This window comes from Balaenoptera physalus (assembly GCF_965194825.1).
Source record: "Balaenoptera physalus genome assembly, chromosome: 1".
Lineage (NCBI taxonomy): Eukaryota > Metazoa > Chordata > Mammalia > Artiodactyla > Balaenopteridae > Balaenoptera > Balaenoptera physalus.
In genome coordinates this window covers 106094672-106121940 of record NC_138882.1, presented here as the reverse complement: position 1 = coordinate 106121940, position 27269 = coordinate 106094672, and the positions used below count along the sequence as shown (strand labels likewise).

Here is a 27269-nt window from a genome sequence, read left to right as displayed (position 1 = left end):
AAACGACCACTGCTTGGGAAACCCTGTGATATGAAATTAATATTCTGCTCCAACAGTGCTTTTTGCCTTCTGAAACGAATAGAACTGAAACAATTTTTTCCCTTTATTTCTGTTTTGGGGCTTCTTTCATTTTCTTAAAAGCATTATGCAACAACCAAGTATTTTCTCTTTTTTTTTCCTCTAATATTTTTCCATTTTCTATTTTCTGATACTTGTTTTTAAATTTATTTATTTATTTATTTATTTATGGTTGTGTTGGGTCTTCGTTTCTGTGTGAGCGCTTTCTATGGTTGTGGCAAGTGGGGGCCACTCTTCATCGCGGTGCACGGGCCTCTCACTATCGCGGCCTCTCTTGTTGCGGAGCACAAGCTGCAGACGCGCAGGCTCAGTAGTTGTGGCTCACGGGCCTAATTGCTCCGTGGCATGTGGGATCTTCCCAGACCAGGGCTCGAACCCGTGTCCCCCGCATTGGCAGGCAGATTCTCAACCACTGCGCCACCAGGGAAGCCCCTGATACTTTTTTAAACAAAGCTTTTCTAACACTTGGGAGCAATATATAAAACAGCAAATTATATTACAATTTGTAACATTTTAACTTAGTACATAATAAGCCTTTAAATTATAAAAAATGAGTGCATTCAATTACAAAAATCCAGCAAAAATTAAACAGTTGATGTGGTATAATTAACAGATAGTAACATGAAAATCTCAGTTTCTATTTTTTAAATTATCCATAGTAAATGACTATCAGCTGCTGTATTTTGTGTGTGTGTGTGCTCTAAACTTCTGGCACATTTAAAATAGGAAGTAAACCATATTATTTTGGTAAACAAACAAAACAAAATAAATTGCAAATATGATATGACAAAATAATTCAGTACACTAATAGACTCAGTGATGTGCACACTTAGAAAAGTAGCTCCTTGCTTATTTTATTTTAGATTTTGATTAATCAATATAGGAATTTTGACTATTAAATTCATTTTTCCAATGACTCTAAAATAACAATAACATCTTTCTGTTTCAGAAAACTATTTTAATATATTAATATTATTAACACAAAACAGTTTATTCCCACCTGCTGAAAAGTTCTTGTTATAAATTTACAAATTGCTCATGTCTAGAGATAATTTTACATTAAGACATAAGACTATTTTATCAATACAAATCTATACAATGAGAGCTATGCCCTTTTTGATACAGCACTCCTTGCAGTACACAGGCTGATCATCTGTAGTATCTTTACATATATTATTTAATCATTACAAAAATCCATTTAAATATTTATGAAATAGAGGCACAGAAGGGTAGATATTTCCCCCAACTTAGAATTGATAAGAAACAAGTTTAAAGGTCTTTTAATCAAAAAAAAAAAAAAAAAAAAAAGATTAGAGCCTTAGCTATCAAACTGAGACAGGAAAAAAACAATAGTATAATTTTTAGTGGATATAAGTTTCAGAAAAATTAATTAAGTGACAGGTACATATGTTTTATTTAATTAATGATCTTAATATATATTTGGGAATTTTATAACACACACAGAAGTACACATACACATATATACACAGTGTAGACTTATATCGTGGCTCAGAAAGAACAATACCCCCTGGCATTCACTCCTCTGTTAGTCCTCTATCACACTGATCCTGAGCTTGACCAAGACATTTGTTTGGCTGGTGAGACGTTAGCAAGCATAATGAAAGCAGCAACTGATATAAACACATATGGAGGTTTACCCTCTTGAAAAGCTCTCTCTGGAAGCCAGTCACCATGCTATAAAGAAATACAGATTGAATTATTAAGTATGAGAGACTATGTGGAGGGAGATCTTGAAGGAAGAGTGGTCATCTTGGATGTCCCAGCCCTCACGGAGCTCCCATCTGAATGCAGCTGCATCAGTAACCTCAGCTGGGACACGTGGAGTAGAAGAACTTCTCCGCTGAGCCTAGTCAACCACCAGCATTGTAAGAATTAAGAAATCAGCCCTGTTTTAAGCCACGAAGTTATGGAGTGCATAGTTACCCAGCAACAGATAACTGAAATACACATATGAAAACAGGTTTTTCATAGTGAAATTTTGCATGTGCTTACTTTAGGGCCTTGTCTTGCCCGAACTTGTTCAGTGGAAGACGCAGAAGTGTGTTCGTCTACAGGATTCATTTAGCATACCTAGTAATGGATTTTGTATCTAACATATAATGATTTATTGCTCCTTGGAGACTTGTTTAGAAATGAGAAGTCCTGCAAGGGTTCCATAGTTAATTTTTTTCAAAGCATGTGGCTCTAAATAGCAGGAAAGAGTAAACCAGCAGTGTGATGAGACTCTTAAGGCAATTTTAAATAATCCTTATGTAATTTCCCACAGAGATGCAAGTGAAATTCAGGTTTTCAGAGATGTTAAACTGACTAAAGCCTCATAAAATTCTTAAAGGAATAAACAGACTATAGATCTAAAGAAACTGAAAGTTAATGCATGGATTAAATGCACTTATTGACTTAAGTGGGTTGAAAGTTATTTTCTATTTCAGAAAGAAAATTACATTTTTTGGACTTTGAAGACATAAACTTATATTTTGTAAAATCCAAAATAAATATGATAGTATTTTTAAATGTATAGTATACATTTTTACATATTTTAAAGCCTTAGAAATGTGCTTTGATTTCATTTTTGAATGAAATATAGAAAATGAATGAATGTGCACTGAGCATATGAAAAAACACCATGTTTCTAGGAATACTGCGTATTATACCCTCATACCATTTGTGGGCCACATGTTTTATATGTGAGGCCACAATGTGATGTTTTCATATCACAAGGTAAATCTGCTGTGACCAGTTCCTAAAACTTGATATTATTGTCCCTTTGGGAAGGGAGAAAATCTTTTTTCTAATTTGGAAACTCTTTATTCTACAGTCAATGGAATTTAGGTAAAATTATAGAGGCCAGAAATTGCTGTAAGACTAGGAAATTATTTAAAATGTCTTTGGCCTTCTTCTGAAGGATTGACCTCCTTCCTCCAGAGAAGAGCTCTACTAATCTGAGGAAGCCAGAAACAAATCCACACTAACGCAAGACCTAGTACTCCAAACTGATGTTGTTATGATTTAGGCATAGTACAGATTGAGTGGATTTTATTGCTCAAAGAGAGAATACGTCATTCAGGGAAATGATAAATGAATAATATATAATAGAAATAGGAGAATCCAATTAATAAATTTAAAAGCAACTGTGAAGGAGTAAGAGAGAGCTCCTTTGGATGGAAAGAAACAACACAAAAATAGTAAACATAACTGTGGATTTGTTTGAATTATATAAACCTCAAGAGTGATGGTAGTCAAGAGCACAGAATGTCAAAACCATATGCTAAATATTCCACTCCTATTGATTTAGCAATAGTACTTTCTTATGGAGATAAGGACATTATAATAAAAATTCTATATGTAAATAAAACTTTATATAGTCTAATTAGGTCTACTTGTGTAAGTGTCTAAGTATTTAAGACAGGCTTATGTCATAGACAGAGAATGAGGTAACAAAGAGGAATATGATATGTATAAAAGGATGAACTTGAAGTTTTGGGTACTTCTGGTATGTGTATTCTCCCAAATATTTGCTTAAATTCAGTAATAAATACTAAAGTGTGTATTAGTATAGGTATACTAAATTGCCTGGTCTTAAACTCTCATTGATCTTTGGAAGGAAACACCATATACTAAGATACCCAATTTGGGAGGGAAAAAAAGTTCATTCTCCAAATGTCTTTTGTAAGAATGTATGATTCATGGTAATCGAGGCACCCTGCACTTAGTATCACCTCCGAATTTGGGGTTTTCCAGACACAGTTTGGAAGAATAGAAGAGGGAGTCAATATTGCATCTTAAAGAGCAATAATTTTATAATGACACAACATAATAGTTATATGTATTGGACTCATGAAGTTTTCCATTCCAAAGAAGGAGGATAAAAGTACTATTATACAGATATTTAAAAAATAAATAAAAGAATTCTGGAGGGATGGCTGTGGGGATAGCATTGTTTACCAGTCTCTCCAGATCTCCACATAAAAGTGGATAGAACAACTAGAAAGCAAAAATAAAATTCCATGGAACATATTTAAAATAAAACTAAGTGACAAGGTATCCCCATAACCCCATAAATATAAGCAGGTAGAAACAGACTTCCAACAACCACAAAATTACATGGTATCATTCTCTATATGGGGGGATAAGAGAAGCAATGTGGTAGCATATGTTGGGCCGGAGAAAAGGAAATCTTCAAAATAGCAAATCTTCAAAATAGTATATGTTAATATAAAAACATTGTTAAGTCCAGCTGCCCATTTGCAGGGGACACAAAGGATGTTTCAACATGTTTAATTGCACAGTGAGTATGCTATCAGCCAAACTCAGATAAATTTTTCACAGGTAAAGTGTAAGGAAAAGAAAGGAAGGAGGAATAAACCAGATTACAAAAGACATATACTTCTTAATGGCCAAGAATAAGCAATAGTATCTAGTGATGTACATTGGGATAATAAAACCATAAAAATTGCAATTAAATTCATATTTGAAAAGACAAGATGATACGTATAGGAAAGGAAAGGGATTTTGATTGGGACAGACTTAAAACTAAACAAAACAACATGAGACAAGTTCATGATAAATAGTAAGAATATAATAAATATTTATTTTTAACCTCTGTACAGGCAAGGGAAATTAGCTAGGAAAAGAACATATATGAGACAAAATACAATGAGTGAGGAGAACAATTTTTTGAAAAGTGTTTTCAGTTTTATATCATTAGTTCTAAACTTGAGCCAATAAATGAATAAGAAAAAAATGGGACAATTCAAATAAACTAGTTTTTGGACATTCAAATAAACTAGCATTGTACTAAGCACAGTAACATTAGGTGGTAGATATTATTGAAGCCATAAAATACTTGGAGGTTATTATGAAGTTATTTCAATAGATTTCTAGATAAGCCACCAAGAGAAAATATTTCAGATAGTACCACAAAGCTAGAAAACATGATATTGATAGATATTCAACAACTAGGAGCATTGAGAAAGCCAATTTAGAAAACTTCCTTCTCAAGCATCCATTTTTTTATAATTAGGTAATTTTAGATATGGTAGTATAAACCTGAAACTAAGTAAAAAGAGTATTTATGTTTGAAAGTTTAGCTGACATAGTAAGTGTTAATGATCATGAAATGGCTTTGTTGTGGCTATTGAATTGATTTTGAAATGAAGCGCTCTTGAGATTCGGAAACACCCAGAAAAGACTTTCCCAGGTAAAAAGTAAAAATGAAATATCCATAGAACTATCTACTATGGATTATATGTTTTATTTAGCATACTATATTAAATCACACAACTCAGATATTTTTAAGTCCCCCACAGCTGGTGACTTTGTCATATTTAATAATGGTTTCAATAATTATAATTCTCAGTGAAGGTGTGGGTAGTTCCTCCTTCAGGATCTGATGGGATTTTTAGAAGGGACATATATGTCTTCCATTCTACTAGACTACAGCTGAATGAAGTCCACAAAACAGAGAAAAAGACTATGAAAATTACACCACAAAAATTCTGAAATGTATTTATTATCTAATCAATTGTGAAACTATTGATTCCATACAGAGCTTTCTGTGTATAAAACAACCATGAGGCTGCTTTGAAATAAATATATATATATATATTTTCACTTTATACCATAATACAATTTTCAATAGCAGTTTGAAAAGGCTAAAGTTGTCAGAGTGAAGAGACTCTAATGATCAATAATATTTCCATTAACTAACTAATTGTGCAAAATGACCAAAAGTAGTGGACAGTACAAATTGCACAAGCATTGGCTTCCTATTTTTTGTGTATGAGGAATTTTATGTTCTCAAAGGAATTGCTTGATTGTCATTAAAATATATGATATGGAAGAATAAATGGTCTCTACTATGAATTAGTTAACTCTTCATGAGAATAGACCAAACTATTTATTTTATTCTATTTGAGTTGATTAAATTATTTGGATAGCGTATAGAAAGCAACTTGTACAAAACAATGACATAAAGAAGTTGTCTGCAAAGCTAGCTTCTAATTTAACCCTAGATGAAAACAAATAAAATCATTAAATAATATCTTCAAATTAACAGACACAAAATAGTGCCAAATAAGACCTCAAAATCAAATGCATGCATAAATCATGCTGTATTAAATTAGACTATAATTTGTGTGTACCAAGAGAGTTAAGAAACTCCCACTCTGTAACCTCCCAAGACAGAACAACAATTCAATGACCAATATGCTATTTTACTGTGTATAGTTGACCCAAATGGTTCAGCAAAGCATCAAAGTATATTAACCAGCATGCTAAAGAAAACCTGACTCACTCTTCTGAGCCACTCAGAAGTCACAGACCCAAATACTTTCTCATTTTTTGATAATTCTCCTGATGGAAGACTTACAACCACAAAGAAAATAAAAGAGGATTATGCTATCATAATATTTGCCCCTGTTTCTTATTTCTCCTCTCCTTATAACCCACACATGGTTTGGATTGGTGTTAGTGCTGGAGAAGGCATGATCTGGAGATAACTGAAAATTTCTTATAACTTCCATGCTTTCTTTAAAAATGTGATAAAAATATTTTATTTTGGCCAGAAGTAGCCAATATGCTATGACCTCCTGGAATGTCTTCTCTCAAGTCATATATCTTAAAGAATCTATAAAAGGTAATGAACTTTGCTGAATAAATGAAAATATGAGGTAGATGTTATCACTGATAAGAAATTGGAATAGAGTCAATAAGAGAAGTGGTGAAACAATAGTTACTCAGAAATATACATTAAATGTAAGCCAGATATATAAGAAAGGCAAATGAAGTTTGATGTTAAAATATGAAAATATAAAGCAAACAGTATACAAAGTAGAAAAACTGGATAATGAAGTGGCTTAAAAAGCATTAACCTAACATTTATTTATGTCAATCACTATTCTAAACACAGAAGATACAGTGGTAAACAAGAAATCTCTGTCCTTTTATAGCTTACATTCAATTGCATGAGATAGACAATATAAAACTATATATGTAGAATGGAGAAAAACTCTCTGAATAGTGAACTTTGACCTGAATCTTGAATAAAATAAAGCGGTAAGTCTTACAAATACTTGGAGAAAGAGCATTTTAGGCAGAGGAAACATAACAGCAAATTATTTGAATCAGTTTCATGACGGGCATTTCCCAGTATTTGGAAGGAGGCCGGTGTGACGGGAGCATGGTGAGCAAAGGAAAACAATGCTGGCAGAAGCCACATCACACAGGGCCTGGTAAGCTTTAGTTACAAACTCTGGATTATATTCTTAAAAGCCATTTAAGCAGGGGGCAATTAACATTTAAGCAGGGAGTAACACAACCTGGTTTATATTTTTTTTAATTTTTATTTTTTTGCTTTGTAAAAAATTAATGTTGTGAGCGAGGGCAAGTTTGGAAACAAAGAAACCTTTTAGTGGACTACTGCAATGGTCCAGAAGAAAGATGGTGGTTTAAACTAGGCTGATTAAGTGGTTTAAACTAGGCTGATTAAGTGGTTTAAACTAGGCTGATTAAGTGGAGGTAGTGAAAAGTAGTCAGATTCTGTGTTTATTCTGAAAGCAGAATCTACAGCATTTGCTGTTGAATTGACTGCATAGGAGAGAAAGAAAAGCCAAGGATAATTCTGAAGACTCACCCTGAGTAAGTCTGTAAATGGCAATATAACTTAGCGAGTTGAAAAACACTAGAGTAAGAGCACAGTGTGGGGGAGAAATTAAAAGTCCAGTTTAGGATAGATATTCTTTGAGGTACCTGTTTGGCATTCAAGTGGAATATGTGAAGGGTGTGAAAAATTCATAAACAGAAACCTTAATTAAATAGAGTTGAGAGACCAGAACGGGGAAGTCTCATGCCCTGTAATGACAGCAGAGCCCTATAGGAAGAAGAAAAACTCCTGTCCTGGCAAGGACTCAGTCAATGATTAAGTTATGGATTCTTTATTTACTATAGCCCTCCCAATGTCCTTTCTCTCTCCATTAAAGTGTTCTCCTTCTCTTGCCCTGAGGGAACTTGCATGTGGCTCACCATGGTTGCAGATCTGGAATTGCAATTCTCTGCTAAAAACAAATAAACCCATCTGTGCAGAGAAATATCCTGCAGTCTACTTATTTTAGGTCAACAAGGGCATATTTAGATCTATAAGACTAAAATTCAGAAATAAATGATTGTTGTGAATATATACTTTAAGGAATCATCCGTGTATTTAGAGAAGTGAAGACGCTGAGGATTAAGTTGGTGGCACAAGGACGTGTAAGGTCCTGAAGAAGAGCCAGCAAAAGAGACTTCATTTATTTGCTTGTTTTTTTGTTTGTTTTCCCTTCATTGACTCTCATTTCCTTGACTTCTAAATATAAGAGGGTGTCAGGATTCTGTCTCTGGACTTCTCTAACTTACATCCTTGGTCAATTTATGTAATCCCATGATCTTAAGTATCATCCAAAATATGAACTCTAGTTTTATATATGCTAGTGGCTATGCAGAATCTACACGTGGATAGTTAACATGCTGGAATGTAAATGTCTCAGTAGTAACTTATCATATTCTCAGAAGCCTGCTTCTTCCCCAGGCTTTCTCACCTCACTCAAGGGCAATTCCATCTTTCCAGTTTCACAGATCAAAAGAATTTATTATTCTCTTTCTTTCACACTTTGATTCCAGCTTTTAAACACGTTGATTCTACCATTAAAATATATTCAGAATCTGACTACTTATCACCAATTGAACCATAGTTGATTCTTATTATTTACAGTAGTTATGTTCTATACAGTCACTGTGAACACTGAATCAAAGAATACTGACCCGTTTCTCCTAGGGGAAATACAGGGTTAGGTCCCTTAGAACCTCTTGTGACAATGTATTCATCAATTGATCAATACATAATTTTGTTTTATGTGTGCTTCTGTTTAAAGACACTTAATTAACACTGAACTAATAGTCAATAGCATTATAACACATGCCTGAATGAAGCTTATCTAAGACTCATATTTCCTCCATAAGTTACATCCCAGCCTTCTTGCACTTAGGAACACTACGCAGTACTTCAGTACCACACTTGGACATCATTTTAAGCAGTGAAATCACAAAAAAGCACAAAAATATGAAAAATATGGCACTAAATAAACCATGAAAAGACACTCATTCAGAAGTATGAAAACTGAAATAAGAAGGTATGGCACTGCCTTACTTGACTTCAACTGGGAATGTACATATCAAGTGTGTCCAGTGTTTTGCTGCTCTGCACATGCCTGTGAATGACCTTGAAATCATTGTGAGTATTGATTCTGGAGTTACAAATAAATTTTAGCAAGTAGGCAAATTTGCAAATGCAGAATCTGCAAATAATGAGGATCAATTTACTATCATTTTCTGTCCTATTCCTCTATTTTATTTCTCTCCATAGCAATTATTGTGACCAGACATGCTATATATTTTCCTTAATTTTGTTTATTGCTTGTCTCACCATAAGGACATAGAGTTTTAAAACTTCTGTTCACGCTTAATCCTGATCCCTTATAATAGGACTTAGCAATAATAAGCACTTAATAAATACTTATGAGACAAAAAGATTCAGAGACAGATAGTTATAGACAGACAGTTATAAAAGTGAGACAGTGAAATGCATATATATTTAAATTTAGTTTATTTTTGATACGTTAGTATGTTCATACAGTTTAAAATTTTAAAAGTACAAAGAGGTATACCATGAAGTCTCCTTGTACTGTAAATAAAATGCCAAATTTACCATATTTTACATTTTTTAGTGTAAAAATCGAAATCTACAAAAAGCAGGTTAAGAACATATGACAAAAAAGGAATTAATCTGAGGAAACCATAAGAATTTGAAAATCAAAGTTCCTGGTGAAAAATGACCCCAACAAAAAAATGCAAACTATCAAAAAAATTAGAAGTATGAATGTCTTTGCAGTACTCAAGAAAGGGGTGAAAGAGAAAAATAAAATAATTGCAAAAACAAAAAGCAGCACTGTTCTGGAGGTGACTAGTAAGAGCAGATGTTTAGATTTTCAGGAATAACGTAAGCCAGTTTTTAAACACAGACATTATTAAAAATTAAACTATGTACTTACAATTAGGTGAATTCTGTTAAAATTCTATAAAAACAAAGAGGGATACCTAAAATTTATCACTTTCTAATTATTTTACTGCACTTTACTATTTCTGTGATCTTGAAGTTCTTTATGTCTATTACATTTGCATGGAAATACCATACAATGATTGTGATACCACTTGTCTCTCCCAAGCTCCATTTCCAATGACATCAAGTAATGGCTTGAAAGAGGCCCTGGTGCAAGTATTTACATCACAGAATTGGCAAATATAATAAATCAAAGCTTAATTTATTATCTTGTTCATTGTCTTGTCTAAATTTAAGAAATAATAGCAAAAATGTTAATAATGCAATTAAACTTATAAGTATATCATGTCTATACCCATTATATTATGAATAGCACCAAAAAATTCTCCCAGTATTTGAAAATTATTATCTGATTCAGCAAAGAACTGCTCATGTCATTGACAAACAAGTGAAGTTCCAAAGTACATTTTTGTTTTTCACTTTGTTTTTCTTATTAGCAAAACTAAAATATCTTCCAACATTCATGTCAGAACTGCACTTACAGAGTCATTTGTTGAACTTTTACCGACACGTCACCAAATAAAACCCGCATTATTTAAAATAAAAGTCGAATAAACATGGCTGAAAACAGCAAGAGATGTAAGTTCTAGATTGACAAAAGTCACACTACATTAAATGGAATAATTCAACAATATAAAAGTGATTAGAGGGAAGTGATATTTATGGAAGGCAGGAAATAAAGATCCAGTAGATGAGGAACATTAATGGTGTTCCTCAAGAAGAGAACAAACAAAACAAAAAAGTAAAAATGTTATCTTTCCCCAGGCATGGCATTCGAGATATTTGACATCATTTTAAGGCACAGACAATCACTACCTCTCCTAACAATGCTCCTAAGATCCCACCTGGACTAGGTGTTAACCATGGGAGTTCCAGGATCTGGTAGACTAGAACACTGGGGCCAAGGTCAGGGACAGGGGCAGGGGGCACTCTGAGGCTGTAGGTTAGTAATGCTGTTCCAGCATTACAAGTACATGCACACTGGCCTTGTCTTTGTCTAGTACATCTTACAAAGTCTCAGATCTTAGCTTCTCTGTCATTGCCTTGACCACCAGAATAAAATCAAATTCTCTTAGCATACACCTGTGTAATTTTACATTTATTTGCATGATTAGGAAATGGGTTGTATCTCTTGCTGAGGAAGAGTGAAGGCAAATGAAATGTGATCTTCAGAGACATCAAATCACAATTGTTGTCTCAAATAGCTTTTTGTATTTTCTAAGTTGGGGCAACTTTTATGTCAAGTTTTATTGTTACTTTCTGGGGAAAAGATGATTAATATACTGTACAATGTAGCCCATTAAGGCAAAATTACTCATTCTGATAATCTGGTGATTACCTCTTTTTCTTCCTACCTTCATGTGTCTTATTTCAGAATTTCCTACCAGGGGAGAATTGGCCAATATTTTTTAAAAATGGATCATTTTGTATTATTTATGAAGATCCTGGGCAGGAAAGACTTAACTCAGCAGACCTAGGTTGCACAAACCCTGCACATTTCAAAGAAATGTCTGTCTTCAGGATTGGCCCTTGGAAGACCTCTGGGATAAAATCTCTGAATCCTTGGAATATATTCTACCTAATAAGAGTCTTTTTGTATGCCTGGAGTCTTGGAATGGAAGATACTATACCAACTTGGACTGCTGAGTTTCCTTTCTTCAGTCAAAGGAACACATTTTACAGACGATAGTGTCCAACACTGGGCAAAGAGTTGTCACATCAAATGGACATATCATGATTCATATCATCCTCACAGTAGTGGTTTGACAGAAAATTAGAATGAGCAATGTAGCACTTTTTCATGTAAAATGGTGGGAGATAAAAGCATGAAGGGCTGACTTACACACTTCCATGAATATATGCTGACACTCAGTTCAGAAGGGTGAAGGGAGGGTGTCCACTAAATAGATACTTCTGCTTTTGGAGAAGGATCTGGGTAAGAAGGTGTGATGGTTAATTTTATGTACCAACTTGGCTAGGCCACAATACCCATATATTTGGTCAAAAACTATTCTAGATGTTTTTGTGAAGGTACATTTTTAGCTGAGATGAACATTTAATTCAGTAGACTTCCAGTAAAGCAGATTACCCTCCATAATGTGGGTGGGCCCAATCAAATCAATTGAAGGCCTTGATTAAAAAACAACTGACCTCCCCCTGAGGAAAAGGGAGTTCTGCCAGCAGAAGGAATTCTGCTTTTAGACTCAAACTGCATCTCTTCCCTGAGTCTCCACCCTGCCAGTCTACCTTGCAGATTTTGAACTTGCCAACCTCCACAATAACATGAGCCAATGCCTTGAAAAAAATCTCTCTTGCTGTCTCTCTGTCTCTCGATTTTCATACAAATATCATACGTGTGTGTATGTATATGTATATACATATGTGTGTGTGTGTGTATATTGGTTCTGTTTTTCTGGAGAACCCTGACTAATACAGAGGGAATAAGAAAGGATGTTGGTACAACTGTACAAGTCTTCCTCACATCAATTTTCTTTTTTTCTATTTGATGCAGTGGTCCTGGGACCAGGCCACCAGAAGCAGGGCACCAGAAGCAGGAATGATCCCGAAGCAAGTACTTTAACTGTAAGTATTTCTTCAATCCTTTGTACCAGAATGACTAAGAACCTATCGCCCATCTGGCAAAATTTGTGTTGATAGTGAAGAGTGAAAGCAGCCGTATTACCTAGTGATAGACATAACCCTCTAACTCTAACCTATATAACCATTCCCTCTATGAAAGGGAATGGACTGAGTGGGAAGCACTTGCTAGACCAGTATTGCTACCAGCAATCTGGGCCAGCACAACATCTGAACCTGTGGAGAATTTGGGGTTAAAATCAATAACAAATGGTAAGAAGGAGAAATAACAGCTAAGAGTAAAGGAATGAATGCTCAAAAGGGTAAAGACATATATTTGCCAAGAACAACCCTGCTTTTGGAAACAGAGAAGGTCCAATGGAAGCCTGCAAACCAGAGTGGCCATGATCTGGGAGACATTGTTGCCATACAATGTGATGAAGAACTGGACCAATTATTAATAACTGAGTGAAACTCTGGTAATGTGCTAGTATCTTTTGTTTCTTATTTTTCAGTTATATTTACTGCAAAGGATATCATTTAGTAAGGAGTTTCTGGGAACTACCCTCTACTGGTCTATTTGACCATGCAGTATTTGGCTTCCAGCTGACTGATTACTGTGTAACCGTAAACCTTGATGACCAAATGCTTAGAAAGATCCCTGGTTATAAAGGATGAAATATAGTAGTGGCATCTCCTACATACCACAGTATGCTGTGTACAAATACACACTGTCCTTGCTTTTGTGGATAAAAAGCTTTTTAAAAGATTAGAAAAAAATAAAAACAATGGGTTTCTCATGGGAATAAAGCAGTAGGCATCACAGGCACATTCAGTGGATCTGAATTCCCCTGGGGAACATACCTACCCTGAGATGAGGTAAGCTATGGGCGGTATTATGGCACACTCATACTAAATTACATTTAGGTGTGTTTGCAATTCATCTAACTCTGGGATGGGAGACCCAATATTTTGGGGTATAAAATACATATTTTAACTGCACTCAGGCCACTAGTGCAAAGTGACCACAACATGTGTGGTAGGATTATACATTATCCCACAAGACAAAAATGGTTTTAGGGGAGACAAGTGCTAGTGTAGGCATTGTGGATGTGCTGACTTTGTTTTTAATGAGGAATGACATTCAGAGGAAAAAGATTTACTAGCAGAATTAGAGTGAATTAGCAGATTAGAGTGAATTCTCTAATAAGAGAATTCCCAGGCAAGAGATGGGAGTTGTCCTGGAAAGATGATGGGACTTTAGTAAAGTGGGTCAAGCCAACTAAACAAATACTGATGGGTAATGCTAGGATGGAGCTTTGGGAAAGGCCATCTACCCTGGTCCTTCAGAACTACTCGATTATTTTAATACAAGAAGCCATGGGGCAGTGACTCTCCATCTTAGCTGCTGAGGATCAAGGGGCACACCATGGGAATCTTATGGACTTCCAAACTTATGGAAGTTCTCTGGGGACACTTGTAATTAAAATTGATGTACTATGATTGTCATTGCCTGGAGAATAGATCAGAATAAGACATATTCTATAGTATAGTTAGCAGGGACATTTAGCTGCTATATAGCAGCACCCAATGAAAACCAGTCTCAGCACTAGCCCATGAATTAAGACAAGGTGACTGGCTTTATCCTCAACTTACTTGGAACCCAGAAATAACCAAATCATGATCAATTGTAAAACTTTATGGTATATGGACAGGGACCAATTCTGTGGGAAGACATAGCAAATACCTCTATGATTCTTACTGATTTGTTCTGTAATGGAACTAATTGTGCCATGACAATACTGCATTATAGTATAACACTGGCATTGTTGGTAAGGTTCAACTACCTTATATAAATAAGTTTAATGATAATACTGATACTGTGATGAAATGCATTGGGAGATCAAGTTAAAGCCTCTTCAGGATATACTACCAATGGAAAATGACTGGCCTGAGGAAAGACTGGATTTAGCTTGCTGTCAGCTAAATTCTATGTTAAATGGTTCTGTGAAATTTATCACACAGTAAAAACAACACTAGATTGAGTGAGGAAATGAGTAGTCAAACTAGTATGAAAATATGAAAATGTATTTAACACCTTTTGAGGATGCATTAGTTCTTTCTTTAAATCTACCTTGCACTGACTAGTCCTAATTTTTGGCATATTTGTGCAGATACTATTGCTATATCTGTTATATAAATGCTAATCTAAATTACATGCTCAGAAAAATATGATCATTTTTCTGTAAGAGCCTAGGCCAAGGGTCAGGGCTGTGGACTGAGCAGGAAAGGGTTAACTCAGCAGGCCAGGGTTGTTCAAATCCTATACATTCCCAAGAAAAGTTTGCCTTTAGGACTGGCTCTTAGCGGACTCCTGGGAGGTAGCTTCTGAACCCTTGGAATATTCTGCCTGAAAGAGTGTTTTGTATGCCTGGGGTCTTGGGCCATGCCAAGTTTGACCAGTTTGACCAGATAAATATATCCTAACAATATAATTTATGTGACCAGCTTTCCTGGTTGGCAACATTCTGCAAGTGCTGTTACACATCATTGTTAGGAGAATTAAGCATGTCCTCATGCATCTCAACAAGGCAGGGGAACCTTGAGCCAGGTTTCTCCTGAACTTCACACCATGTGCTCTTTTCCTTTGCTAATTTTGATCTGTATCCACTTGCTCTAATAAACTGTGAGTATGACAGCTTTCTTGAGTCCTTCAAGTCCTTCTAGCAAATCATCAAGCCTCAGGGTAATCTTGGGGATCCCGGAAACAGCTCCATTTCCTGCTTTTTTTACCCTCAAAAAGTGAAACTTTAAAGTGATTTAACATCTTTCCAGGCCTAGTTCCACTCCCCAGACATCTCTAATTAAAAGGTAGTTCCTTTAGGACTACTAAAATTAAACAAGTAGTTACTAAAACTACTTGTATAGAAGTCTATATCTTTTGAGGTGATACCTATATTGTTATCTGTATCCATAATCTATTAATTCTATCTCTATATCTATCCTCCCAAAAAGGGAAAAACTGAATGTAGATAGGTAGACAGATAGACAGGTAGATAGATAGAGACATAGATATACATTTAGATACAGTTATAGATATATAGATATAGATTCATTCAGTTTTCTGATTCAGATTTTGTGCTTTTTTAAGATAGTATTGGTTAATTTTTGTTTTCAGCTTTAAGTCCTTTTCTTGTTTCACTGAAGACTAAATTTTTTGTGTATTTTTACTTCTACTGCATTTCATTTCTGTTTTTCATTCTTTTGGTTGTTTTCAGTGGATTGCAAAAGAGATACAAAAATGCCTTTATTCCTGGATTCTTAGCTAGTTATCATTGATTCATTTGTAATATAGAAGAGTGTAAAATGCATTGGACTGAATCGCTTTCAAAGAACAGTACCAGACATCAATCAGGCCCTAAGTAAATTGCAGCTATTACTGTTATTTCCATTTATTTATTCAGTTATATATATTCTTATATAAAATATTTCTGAATTCTTTCAGGAAGACACTGAATAATTCAAACCAAAAAATGACATATGAATCATTATTTGCCTGATTTGGTAGGTAGAATGAATCATTATTTGCCTGATTTGGTAGGTAGAACACCTCTGAGAGCTGTTACTAAAAACACATCATGAGACAGTATTCTATAAATTATAAAATTAACCTGATTAGTGACAAAAATAATCATGTATTTTTATAGTATTATATCTAATTTTAGGATGAAGGGAAATTAGAGATACTATCAGACATGAACTACCTGTTCAAAAAGTGCTATTAAATTAACAGGTATTACTTTGAATGATAACCCAGAGAATTCTTAAAGAACTGATTAAAGTACTGAATTATTAGCTTTACTGTCAACCTGAAACAAATTAATTCTATTTTGAACAGGAGTAATCTAACAGAAACAAAAATAACAAAAATGTACAGATTCTCTTAAACGTGTTATGGAAATCAGAAGTATTAACTGAGGTCTGTAGGGGAACAAAATATCTCTTTAGCATGCTGCTTTTTTTCCAGCAGAAAACAAGGCCCAAAAGTCTCATGAAGAACCTTGACTTTCCCCCTAACTGCCTAAAACATGTAGATAGAGGACCTATTCTAGGAAGCGAGCTATCACCATAGATAACTATAGCATGAACTAGGTGTGTAGACAGGGAGGAACCCAGGAAAGTCTGTTTGTTAAAATTCCACTCTGTGTCCCATTGTCTCTGCAGAATCCAGCAAACATTTATTTACCAAACGTTTGCTTTTCCATCTCCATGTCAATTTCCTCTTTGAAGTCCCAAATCCCTACCCCCAACATCCTCTTTTGTCTTTAGCTGCATTTAGCTGGTATTTATCGTGAGGGTTTCAGCCATTTTGGCAAATTACACAGTTTTCCAGGGTCTCTTCCATGTATACATGTTATTAAACTTTGATTTTTTCCTGTTAATCTGTTTCATGTCAATTTAATTCTTAGACCAGCCAGAAAAACCTAGAAGGATAGAGAGAATCTCTTTCTCCTCTACAGTTCCTTTGGAAAAGTTATTGTAACTGAAAACTTATTTTCTCTATACTTAAAATAAAAATTCTAATACCGAATTCTCAAGTATGTTGTTGAAAATGTATTTAATGCAAGTCCAACACTTAAAAGGTGACTTTTTTTCTAGAGATTTTGCTTTAAATTAGAGCACATTTGAATCAATGGGACAACTGGTAACTTGGTTATGACCTCCTGCTCTGAATTGTTAATGTCTCTATTTTAGTTCTCTGCATATTATGAATAAGAAAATATATAAGAAAATGATAATTTGTATTCCTAGAGACTCAAATTTAGTAAGAAAATCTGTTTGTCTATTAAAATATATGCAACTATGTTATAAAATAGAAATTTCAAAATGGTTTAAGAGAAATTGTTATACATAATTCCTTGACTTGAGGAGAACAGCATTTTTTCCCACTGCCCTAAGTTGGATTCCCCAGCAAGCAGACTCTGTGACAGAGATTAGTGTGTAGAAAATGTATTAGGGAGTGCTCAGTGAATCAACGCCTATGGGAAAGGAAGGGAGGGATAAACATCTGTGTTACTGAAAGTATAGCAAACAGGACAGGACACATGGTGAAGCTGAACTATGATAGAGCTTCCATGGTGGCCTCGGCTAACCTTACAGGGGTTCTGAAGTTAGGATGACTCTTCTTCAGAGTTGTCCCAGTTGGGGTGAAGGGACCAAGACTTTATATTCCCATGTCATTTAGTCATTGGATTTGGACTTTGGCAAGTCCTTAGGGGACAGGCTGCTGAGTGATTCCCATGACAATTTGGACTTCACCTGAGCCCTGTGCTCCTATAAAAGTCATTTCTGCCTGACCCTTTGGAACACTTGCAGAACTTATGGTTGAAGCATTCTCTCTACCATAATAGTCCCCCTTCCTCATGACAATAGTCTTTTCCAATCAAGTTGAGAATTGAAAGAGGGAAGTATTTTTTTCTCACAAGTTTCTTGTTTCCATGCTGAGGAATGCGAGATGATTTAACATTAACTCAAGTCAGAATTTGATTCAAATTTTTGACTAGATGCTCTACTTACTGATGCAAGGCTGTATCTGTACATTCACGTAAGCACCCAAAAGTGGGTTGAAAAGACGTTTTTCCTAGTAGGGGTAATCCAGGGAAGGGAAGGGTGTGCGGGTTGAGGGGAGGTACCCACTCTGAATAAAGTTTAAAGGAATGATGAGAGACGAACATAGACTACATTTCTAGGATGTTTTGATGCTTTCTATATTTGGGATTTGTTATTACAAGAAAGCAAAAATTGCAAATAATCCAAATGAATGATGAATAAATAAACTGTAGCACATTTATACAATTGTAATATTATAAAACAATGAAAATGAATGAACCATAAATATAGGTATAAACATCATAATATTGAGGAGAAAAAGCTAAGAGCAGAAGAATATATTAATATGTTACAATTTATAAAATATTCAAGACTGTGGAAAATCAAACAACGTGTTGTTTGGGAGTGCGTAGTACATATGTGGTAAACCTTTAGAGGAAATAAGTGAAATTTCCCAATAGTGATGCTGAAAACTCGGCTTCTGTGCACCGGAGCCAAATCGAATCTCAGAGACAGAGTTTTAGGTGAAGTAGAAAAGAATAGCTTTATTGCTTTGTCAAGTAAAGGGGGACACAGAGGGCTCCTGCCCCGAAAAACTATGTGTCCAAACCCAGGAGGATGTGATAAGGAATTTTATAGCAAGGGTTCGAGGGTGAGGTTGCTGATAAGATTAGGGTGTGTGCAGGGCCTGCACTCCTTTAATCTGGCCTCCGATGGTCTCCGGATAAACTTCTCTCGTTCTCAAGGCTATCAAACTGTGAGCCTCCCTCTGGAATGAGGATTGCTTCATCTTCCATTTATTGGGGGTTTTAGTTCTATAATATAAAGAGCTCAAAAGATATTGTTATGTGTATCCCTTGAGGCAGAAGCAGGACCCTCCCCCAAGGCTGTGCTATTGTTTCTTGGCTGCTTCTCCCTTGTCTCTGCACCCGCTCTCTTTCCTGATTAGCGACTGTTTGAACCTGCCCCTTGGAACTCAGGGAAAGTCATGGAGGTTAAACAGAAAGACTCCCAAGCCCAGAAAGCCCACAGGATCCTGCTCGGTTTCAATAATGGCTACATATGGTTGGAATAAAGAGTGATACAAAGAAGAAAAACAGGGTTTTCAATAGTGTGAGCATTGTTCAAACTCTTAAAATGGGTGGTATGTAATGTACACTAATGTACACAATAGTGTTAATCAGTTTTTACCTTATAAAAATGCTTATTTTGTAATATATAAATATTCCATTAAAATAAGAAAAAAATAACAAGAATTAGAATGGAGAATTTGGCTGTGTCATCAATGGCATAGTTTCAAACAGGTCCAAAACTTTTGTTTTTAAAAATTGGACAGATGAAGAATCCCATTAGTTCTTGACTGTTCATTTCTGAAATATTATATTTATTACTTAAGCACATTTAATGTTTTGAACTTAGAATGTATTACAAAGGAAAAGTTTTCTTATATTTATTTGGCAAACTGGTTCAGTTAAAGAAAAACTCTTTTTTGAAAAGATAACATTTCACAGTTGAGAAAACATACATTGCAACAATCTTCAATTAATCTAGGTTATGGATTACGTAGTCATTTTGCCTCTCATTATATCCCATAGTGTTGCTATTTTCTTATTTCATCGTTCTCTATAACTGTTCCCAGGAAGATGTGGTAAAGAAGGCAAGGAAGGTAAAATCCAGAATTTATTTTTTAATTCAGATTTTAAAATTAATAATGAATTTATCATTAGTGCCTAATTCCAAACCAGAAAATGATTTAGACTATTTTCTTATCTGGAAAGAGAAAAAAGAAAACTTTATGTCTGGACTACCGCCAGACTTCTATTTGTAACTACATAACACTTGCAATGATGTCTATGCCACTGCAGTTTTGAAAATTATTCCCACAGATGTTGATTCCTGCTTTTACAGACATTTAAACCAAACTATGTCTTCCTAATTTGCATATGCTGTCAACAAGCTGCGCTCTGGTGTAATCCCTGCCAGAGCTTTCCCTCCTGTAAATGGAACAATCAGGATGGGATTTTATTTCAAGTGACTGTGTAACCCAAGAGCTTAACTAATTGCACTACAGTTTAAAATAAATCTTTGGTGCACTATCTTAAAGAATTAATATAGTATGAAGAAAAATCACTTGAAGGAAGATGGCTTCATTTCATTCTATAAGTCTCAGAAATCTGATGTGCAATAAACTGGCCAACAAGCCATTAGCGATCAAGCAGGAATGACATTCAAAGCAAGCATTTCCACAGCCTCATCAAAAATGTGCTGAAATGACAACAGTGAATATGTATTAGAAATTTAATTTAGTCTCCTAAGTGACCTTGATCATTTGATTAGGCTGTATCTAAGATAGTGTTTTCAAGTGTATTTATAAATGCCTAAAGCTGGAAATGGAAAAAAAAATATCCTTCAAACAGCTACCCTGAAGATTTCTTGGATTAGGAAAGAGAATGAAAAAGACCAGTTTGGCTCATTAATAATTCAACATCTTTCTGATTTTAAAATCCCCTTCAGTCAAAATCTTGACTTTCTTTTTTTCAGAAAATTCTTATTAGTGAGAGCTCTAAGGCATTAGTGAAATGTTTTTAGACTGTTTCTTTTATTTGTGTTAAAGTTGTGCCCTTCCATTATGCCCTTCCTAATTTGTCTAGAAAATCCAGATTGCCTGGCACCTGCATGTCATAGGTCCTTCTGTTATGGGTGTTTTTCTCACTTGCTGCTATATTGCTGTTTTTCTGATGTACATTAAGTGGCTCAGATAAAAACCACATGTATATAACCTGTAGAGAAATTGTGTAGTTTCAAAATAAATTTTTCTGTTAGTAAAACTGTCACATAAAATATTTTAAATGAATTTTTAGTTCCCTAAACTTGTAAGAAGGATAAGGCCCTATATTAAAACCATCTCACAATACCACAGATTTTGTTAGATTGAAAATCATGAATACATCTCTTTCATTTATACTCTGACTCTCTGAACATGAGTGTTATCCTTATTTTAATTTACATATAATTCATACCACGTAATTGAGTTATTCAAATATTTGAATAGTCAGGTGTTCGTGTATATTGCACATATGTCCTTACAAACAGTTGGGAAAAGTCCGTTCATTCAGCAATTATTTTTTGAGCATTTATGTGCCAGAAATGGTGCTATGCATTAAATATTATTTAATGAACAGAAAACAATCTCTGCCTATCTACTGGTATTTCATAGACAAATAAGCAACTATGGTAAGGGTAAGTGTTATTAAATGGACAAATATAGGGTGTTATGTGAACATAGGTGGAAATTTAATCCACTCTTCAGGGGTGAGCACAGACCTCTCAGAAGATGCAATATCTACATTGAGGTCTGCAAAGTAATTGGAATCAGATCCAGAAGTATTATATGGATTTAGGCTTGTGTGCAGGGTGAGTTTATCATGGGTATAGACTTCAGAAAAGAAAGAACATTTATGTTTAGGAATGCTGAAGAGATAAAGAGATAATTTTGCATATGAGGAACTTCCTAACATTGCATAATATACAATTTATTTTTGTCTAAACACACAAGCCTAAAATGATATATAGTGCATTGCCAAATTCAGTAATTAAACAAGTATGTAGTTCAATATATAGTAAGGGAGGAGACTAAGGAGGTGACTTTTAACCTGAAGCTCGTACAAGCAGCTGTAAATCTCACACAAGGAAATTCATCTAAAACTTGTTGGTAATTCTCTTCTCTTTCATCTTGTGCTGTGATACCTTCCTTGACTATACCTCCCCTCCCAGATCACAAGCCTTCTGAGGGTACAATCTGTATTTACTTATTTTTGCTGTTCTGCCTGTCAAGTCCAGTGTAGTATATATAGCATAGGGATAAATTTGAATAAGGAAGTGATTGCATATGGGCAAGTATTTTTGGCATGTGTATAAGTTAGATATTTTATATTTTTAAAGAAAGAAAAGCTACCGTGAAATATATTTTCCGATGAAGCTGCCATTTTTGCTTTAATTTCCAAAAGTTTCAGTAATAGGTATATAAGCTAGTCTTTCAATTTATTTATTTTTTTTTAACTTTTTTATCAATTCCAAGTTCCACCTAATTCCAAAGGAGAAAGCAAACATCAGTAGCATGTCAGTGATAACCTTTTCTAGTTCAGTTTCCCTCCACATTGGACATTATAATCTCTTTTACAGATACTCATTTCAGTGCAATCCTCAGACAAGTCCAGGCTCACAGCAGTGGCAGTTTCCGATTTGTTTTCCTTAGCCAACTGGTCCTCCATCTGTGTTTATTTTAAGGCATAGAGCTTATATCTGAGAGGAAGTCATCTAAATCTTTTGAAATGCTCTCTTTATCTGTCAGCACTCAGGTGTATATACAAATGAAAAACCACAAATAATCACATATATCACAAAGTGATACATAAACTGACAGTTCTGTAAAAATTGGTATTTAAACAACCTTCAAATGGGTATCTTGATGATTCCATAATGTTTCTAGATCAGTATACACTGTTGAATTACCTGAAGAGGTGCTATTTTTTTTTCTTGTAAATACTTGATTATGCAAAATGAGAGCTACAGTTTCTTTAGATGGAAGGTATTTGGCCCTTTTAAAGAAACCTTAAGATGTTTTGAAATATTTTAATATTAGAATTTTCAAATCTAAAAGCTTTCAGGAAAAAAAAAAAATCCTCTGACTCCAGAAACATGTATAGAAAAATCCCATGTGCACACAGCCATAGCTAGGGAATTTTCTGCCTGTTACACATATTGTACAAAAATGTAGCAGAAAAATATGGAAGAGTTTGTGAATCATAAACATAAATTAATTACATTAGGGAAAATTACACCTCCAAAATTAAGTATTATTATAGTTTTTTCCTTTAGGACTTGCTTATTTCTGTTCTAAATGTTATGTTCTTTCTTTCAGATCAATTTCCAAAAGTTTTTTAAAAAAATTTTCTGTAAGATAACTTAGTGCATAGTAGAGGTATTACCTAAGTAAAATTTGGATATGACACCCTCCCCTCCAAAAAATTCTAGATACATTACAGAGGTGGAAGTTTTTAAAGTTAGAATATCTTTAAGTGCTTTTATTTCAATATTACCTGATAACACAAATAACTACAATTTTAAGTTGCCTAGAGTTTCCTACATTTTACAATCCATACGAAGCCAAATATTTTTCTCATAATCGTTTATTCATTCCTTCAACAAATATTTTCTAGCACTTACTATGTGCCAGACACTCATTTGGGCACTTGAGATACATCAGTAAACAAAAAAGAAAACCTTACCACCCACATGTAGCTACACCTCTGGCAGCTACAAAAATAAATACAAATAGATAAGGAAATTATGCAGTGAGTTAGAAAATGCCATAGAAAAAACTAAAGCAGAGAGTCTGTCCAATGGGATGAAGGAAAGGAACCTCCCTACCGGCTTATAAAGGGCCAAGGGGCCAGATTCTGACCCCAGTAGTGAACAGAGATGGTGCACTGTGTTGTGTGCTCTGACCTGGATCAAGGAAGACCTTCTGCTCTGCGAGGAAGGGAGGGGCCCAGAGTCCTGGTGAGGGGAGTCGAGGGCACCCACAGGACTTGAGGACACAGAGCAGCTCCCTCATCACAGAGCCAAGACTGAGAAGTGTGCTCAGGAACCTGGTGAGCTGGGCCACAGAGTTGCCCACATCTGGGTTTTGCTGATTGCGTCCCTGCGCTGTTGATTTTCATCACTACCTGGAGCTGTGGCTCTCTATGAAGAAGAGGACTACCTAGTAAGCTACGATTTGGGGCCATTAAGTAAAAGGGACAAAAGTGCCAAAGGAAGCAGACACTGACTGGGGCTCTCAGTCCTCCTGGCGGCTGCTGTAGAGTTGGAGGGAAGGGGTAGAATTAGGCCTGAGTGGCCACAGCTCCCTGCAGATCCTGGCAAACCTACTGGTAGCCTTGCAAGAACAGAGAGAAGGCTGAAGAGTCAGAAGCTTCTCACTTGTCCCCGCCCCTGGAGAGCCAGGTTTCTCTGAAGAGAGTCTCCTCATGCAGAAATGCTCCGTGAACAGTGGCCCTGGTGTCCTCCCTGGTACAGCTCCAAGCAGAGGCCAGTGCCCCATTTGCCAGGATTACCTGAGAGACGCAGTGACCACTGAGAGTGGACACAACTCCTGTCACCCCTGCATCCAGCAGTGCTGGGAGGATCTCCAGGACATCTTCCCCTGTGCTGTCTGCCTCCAGCCCTGCCCTGGCAAGAGCTTTAGGAGGAACAGCCATGATTGATGAGGAATCAGTCTCATGATTGATTGATTTTGTGAAGAATCTTCCCAGTGCAGAGGACATGAGGAAATGGCAGAAAGAGAAGGCTCTGCGTGAGAAGCACAAGCAGGTTCTGAGCTTGTTCTGTGAGAAGGACCTGGAGCTGCCGTGTCCCCGGTGCAGGGTCTCCTCTGAACACCACGATCACCCCCTGGCACACATGGAGCCAGCTGCCCCTCTCACAGGAGGAAGCTCAAAAGCTACATTCAGCCCCTGAAAAAGCAGCTGGAAGACGCTGAAAAGGTGTTAGAAATGCAAGTCTCAAAATCATTTGAGTTGGTGTGGAAGGTGGAGAATCAAAGGAGTGAATTGCGCTCCGAAGTTGAAAACATTTAAGCGTTTCTGGGGGATGGAACATGATGAAATTCATGTTAAGTTACTCAATGAAGAGAATGATGTTCAAGAGAAAATAATTGAAAAAAAGAACTCAAATATCAGACAAAGGATACACATTAAAAAATCTGCTTGACGAAATAACCGAGAAGTGTTTGCAGAGTGACCTCGATTTGCTGACAGGCATTGAAAGGATCCACAGCATGTATGGAAAGTTAGAGAGCCCAGCAGCCTTTTCCGACAAATTAAAGAAGGAGGTTTTCACTCTCCCCGCACAATATTTTGCCCTTCACAAAAAGGTTGAAACTGCTCACCACAGTCTCATTATTTCACAAGACAGGAAAATTGCAACTTTTTGAAGGATGGAACCACACTGTGTTCATAATCCTGAGGCATTGACTTCTCACCCATCCCCAGTTCTGAGGGATTTGATGCTGGCAGGCCTTTTTGGCAGGTAGAAGGAAGAGGAATGCGTGAATGGTCCTTTGGTGTGTATAAAGAATCTTTCCCCAGAAATGCTTTTATATCACCATCCCCAAGCAATAGCTGCTGGTGAATTCAGCTCTCACCTACTACACCTGGCACTGGGGATTCAGGAAACCCGTGTCAGATTGGTGTTTTTCTGGGCTATGAGTTGGGAGAAATTTCTTTTTACAATTTGAATAATAGATCTCCTTTATATTTATTCAGTGAAATTTTTACAGAAAAACTTGTACCCTATTTCTCTATTGGAGCTTCTTCCAAATCACTTGCAATAAGTCTAGTTGAAGATGAGTGCTGAGCCCCCTTGGAAGACATTCTGTGTGTTCTACTTTCTTCCTGTGTTCACGGAAAGTCCTTGTAATAAAGGGTCTGAGTCCATCTTTGAGATCTTACTGCTGAATCTTTTTAATCTTCCCCCTCTGTCTTCACCTCTGCCCTACACCTGGACAAACTGTCAGGACAGTTTGGGTGCCCCTTGACTGGTCTTATGAGGGCAGTTCTAACCCAGAAAGGCCCTACCTGTAAAGGAGCTCTCCCCAAACACCAAAACCTCCAAACTAGTGGCTTTTTGCCCTTCTCTCAAGCCATTTTTTGGACCGGTGGGAACCCTGACTCCACAAGAAGCCTCAGTGAGTGAAAATAAATGATTTCATACCCTAAAAAAAAAAAAAAAAAAAAAAAAAACTAAAGCAGAAAGAGCATAAGAGATTAGGGAATGAGGTTGAATTTTAAATATGGTAATCAGAGAAGGCACAACTGAGAAGGTTACTTTTGAAAATAACTTTGAAGGAAGTTATAGAATGAGTCCCAGAGAAACAATAGAAGTAGAAGAAGAAGAATTGTGAAGAAACAGAATAAATGTCAGTGTGGCTAAATAGAGGGGACTTGGTAGATTTTAATGAAAACAGAATACAGTAAGACAAGGGTGAGAGCAAGGAGGCCAGGTAGGAGGCTATCAAAATTATCCAAGTGAGAAATTATGTTGGTTTAAGCCAGAGGGAAAGCAGTGACTGTGGGGAGTACTAATTAAATTCTGCATATATTTTGAAAATATAGCCAGCATATTTATTGACATTAAAAATAGAGTATGAGAGAATGAGAAACATCAAAGATCAGCCTAAGATTTTGTCCCAAGTAACTGGGAAGATGGAATTGCCTAAATTAAATTAGGGAAGGTTAGAAAAGGAGCAAATTTGGGGGGAAAGATCAGATCTTCAATTAATACGTTTCCCATTAAGTATTCACACATAAATTTAGGTATGTCGATGACTAGATTAATTGGAAGATAAGGAGGAAGTCAAGGCTTCAAATTAAAATGTAAGCATTTTCAGCATGGATGAGATGAACAGAATTCTCCAAGGAAGTAGGATGGATGGGGAAGAGATGTCCAGGTATTGAGCCCAGCAGCCCACCCATGTTGGGAGATGGGAATACTTTTTTTCTTTAGTAGAGGTTTTGTTGTGAAGGAATGGGGTAGATGCTATTCAAAAATGTGAGTCAAAGACTTTTGTTTGTTTGTTTGTATTCTTTTTTATAAAATGTTTGAGCAGGAGAAATATTTTCTTCTTACATTCTTATGGAAATGATCCAGTAAAGAGGGAAAAATGATGATCTAGGAAAATAAGGTGAAAATCATTAGGTGGATTGACTTTGAATAAACAAGAAGGCATCTGGACAAGGACAGTTCATCTTTGCTGAGAGAGGTGAATATAGGAGGA

General features: G+C 35.8%; 2 long non-coding RNA genes and 1 pseudogene across 3 annotated transcripts in view; all 3 read left to right on the top strand.

Moving 5' to 3' along the window:
• Positions 1–27269, top strand: part of LOC309656540 — a 281381-nt gene that overhangs the window by 215066 nt on the left and 39046 nt on the right. The gene's annotated exons all lie outside the window — the stretch shown is intronic.
• LOC309656525 lies at positions 9013–22821 on the top strand. Its single transcript, XR_014261423.1, has 2 exons — positions 9013–16391; positions 16425–22821. It is a non-coding gene; the product is annotated as an uncharacterized lncRNA (long non-coding RNA).
• On the top strand, positions 24758–27219 carry LOC309640199 (tripartite motif-containing protein 60-like; annotated as a pseudogene). The gene is made up of 2 exons: positions 24758–24821; positions 25174–27219. The product of its transcript is annotated as a tripartite motif-containing protein 60-like (transcript).